Below are 3,446 nucleotides of genomic sequence, written 5' to 3' on the forward strand. Positions count from 1 at the left end.
CACAGGCGCCAAGCCATTAGTAGTTCTTAACATAGTCACCACCTAGCTGAAGATGCAAATTTCCACCCTCTCCCCAGACCTACTAAAGCAGAAGCTTCAAGGGTGGAACCCACTAACCTACTCTAACAATCCCTCCTGGTGATTCTGATTCACCTTAAAGTTTAAGAACCACCCCTATAAAATAAAGAAATTCATCGCACATCAAATCTCATTATTTTAACACTGACAATAACTTGAATTGATAAGCCTGTAAGTTTATAAAGGTAAGATTGAGAAATATTTTTCTTTCAGAAATAGAACTATGTGAAATTGAATGCAATAATCTTTCCAAATATCTAAAAATATAATTTTTCTAAACACTGATGAAACTTTAAAATCAAATATCTGTGATCCTAAATAAACAAATTTCATGAAGACCAAATAAAAATTACATGGCAATATTTTGTACCCATATCTGTGGCATAGAACTCAATCTTTTTATAGCTAAATAGGTTGATTTAGTATCCAAACCAGCACTTGCTCTCAAATTTTCTGCTCATGAATGCAGCTAGCATTCTTCCCAGACACAAAAGACTATTTCCTAGAGGTCCATAAATAATTATGATAGTGATTTTTTGATCTCGGTATCTTTATTTGGCAAAATTTAAGACACTGCCAAATAACTGAAAATAGTATTCTATAAAATCTCAAAATCTAAGAATTACTGGCTTAGATGGCCAGAAAAAGGTTTTATCTAAAAATTTGATAAGTAAAATGAAGAATGTATATAAGCAATCATATCACCATAATTTTAGAAAAACCAAAAGAAAACTTGGAAATTCTAATGCATGATATACATAAATTTACAGAATTAGTCTCTATGCAAAAGAATATACTTCAAGAATTTCCAAAAATCTGTTTTTTTGTTTTTTTGTTTTTTTTGCATTTTTGGCTAGGGCCAGGTTCAAATCCACCACCCTCAGTATATGGGGCCAGCGCCCTACTACCTGAGCCACTGCCCCAGGTAGAATGCAAAAATCTTAATATAAAAATAAGTGTTCAAAGTACTTTGTTTGGCTCAGCACCTGTAGCTCAGCGGCTAAGGCGCCAGCCACATATACCAGAGCAGGCAGGTTCAAACCCAACCCAGGCTGCCAAAACAACAACAACAACTACAACCAAAAAATAGCCAGGCATCATGGCAGGCCCCTGTAGTCCCAGCTACTTGGGAAGCTGAGGCAAGAGAATAAAATAGCTTAAGCCCAAGGTTGCTGTGAGCTGTGACACCACCGTGCTCTACCAAGGGCAACATAGTGAGATTCGTCTCAAAAAAAAAAAAAAAATACTTTGCTTCTATAAACCTTACAGTATTTTCCTGAATATACTGAAAACTACCAAATGACTATTAGGTATCAGTCATGTTCTAAAAGATAGAACACACATGGAAGAGGGTTTCAAAAACTCATATATTCCCACCTCAAAACTGGAAGAATCTATCAGGAAAACAACCTGAGAAATAAGGGTTTTTGTTTTTGTTTTTATAATTTTAAAATATAGATTCTTTTTAAAAACATTTTTATGAGTGTATACTTTAAATATAATAAAATCCACCCACATAAATGCAGGGTTTGATAAGTTCTGACAAATGTATACAGCTTTAGAACCACCTCAAAAATCAAGACATAGAACATTTCCATCATTCCAAAAAGTTCCACATTGCCCCTTTGCAATTAGTTCTCTCTACAAAACCCCCAGTCACAGGCAACCCAGACTCTAGTCTGATTAATCTACATATCTATCATTTGCCACTACTATCTCTACTGTCTTGATTACTACGGTCTTATAACAATTCTTGAAATCAGGTACTTATTTGGGGAGAATTCGCATCTTAACAATTTTGAGTTATCTCAAGCATAAACATCATGATATCTCTGCATTTATTTAGATCTTCCTTAATTTCTCTCAGCAGCATTCTGTGGTTTTCAGTGTTAACGGTCTCATACTATTTTGATACATTTATCCCTAAGAACTTCATACTTCGTGGACTTGTAAACAACACTTTAAACATTTTATGTTCCAATTAATCACTGATAGTATACAGAAATACAACTGATTTTGGTATGTTGACCTTATATCCTGCTAGCTTCCCAAATTCTTTAGCATTTTTTACAGATACAGTTTTATTTCTTACTTTCTGATCTATATGCCTTTTATTTCTTTTTCTAGCTTTACTGAACCAGCTAGGACTTTCTGTACAATGTTAACTAGAAGTAATGAGACTGGACATCCTTGCCTCACTCCAAATATAAGAAAAGCACCATATTACACTATTAAGTATAATGCTAGTTGCACTTACATATCTTTTTTTTTTTTTTTTTGAGACAGAGTCTCAACTTTGTCACCCTCAGTAGAGTGATGTGGCCTAATAGCTCACAGCAACCTCAAACTCTTGGGCTCAACCAAGTAGCTGGGACTACAGGAGCCAGCCACAATACCTGGCTATTTTTTGGAGACGGGGGTCTCGCTCTTGCTCAGGTTAATCTTGAACTCCTCCTGAGCTCAGGCAATCCACCTGCCTTGGCCTCCCAGAGTGCTAGGATTACAAGCATAAGCCACCATGTCCTGCCAATTTCATAACTTTATCAGAATGAAAAGGTTCCCTTCCATTCCTAGTAGGCTGACAGTTTTGTTTATTATGACCGAAAATTAAATTATTTCAAATGTCTTTTCTAGATCTATTAAGATGAACCTAGGTTTTTCTCTTTTATTCTATTATAGTACACTATAGTATAGTATATAGTATATTCTATTTTATATAGTATTTGATTAATTTTCAAACGTTAAAGCACTTTGTATTCTTCAAATAAACTGTACTTGGTCATGATATATGACCTCCTTTCTCAGTCTTCATATACATGTACATACAGGGTAGACATAAAGTATGTGTGCAATTTAAAACAGTCTAACACAGTAAATCGCACATGAACTTTAAGGACACCCTGTATATTTATAGCTTGAATTTATTTTAGTTTAGATATAATTATTACAAAAGAGATATTGAAATATTTAAATGACAAAAGATTTCAGAACTTCAGTGGAATGAGCAGGTTAATGTTGATGGCATTTTCTTTTTTCTTTTTTGAGACAGAGCCTCCAGCTGTCCCCCTGGGTAGAGTGCTGGGACATCACAGCTCACAGCAACCTCCAACTCCTGGGCTCAAGTGAGTCTCCTGCCTCTGCCTCCCAAGTAGCTGGGACCATGGGCACCTGCCACAATGCCTGGCTATATTTTTGGTTGGAGCCACCATTGTTGTTTTGCAGGCCCAGGCGGGATTCAAACCCGCCACCTTAGCCACTTGAGCTACAGGCGCCGAGCCTTGATGGCATTTTCAACAGTGATTTCAGTCCATGTACTAATGAAGACCGTCACTATCTCCAAGTAAGAAATAATGTTTTTTAGAACTACT

General features: G+C 35.9%; 1 protein-coding gene across 1 annotated transcript in view; it reads right to left on the reverse strand.

Annotated features, from left to right (window-relative positions):
- PTBP3 (polypyrimidine tract binding protein 3) overlaps positions 1-3,446 on the reverse strand; it is a 114,101-nt gene that overhangs the window by 63,634 nt on the left and 47,021 nt on the right. The window lies entirely within an intron of this gene.

The sequence above is a fragment of the Otolemur garnettii genome, unplaced genomic scaffold (genome assembly GCF_000181295.1).
Source record: "Otolemur garnettii isolate 467f Iridium unplaced genomic scaffold, OtoGar3 scaffold00014, whole genome shotgun sequence".
Taxonomy (NCBI): domain Eukaryota; kingdom Metazoa; phylum Chordata; class Mammalia; order Primates; family Galagidae; genus Otolemur; species Otolemur garnettii.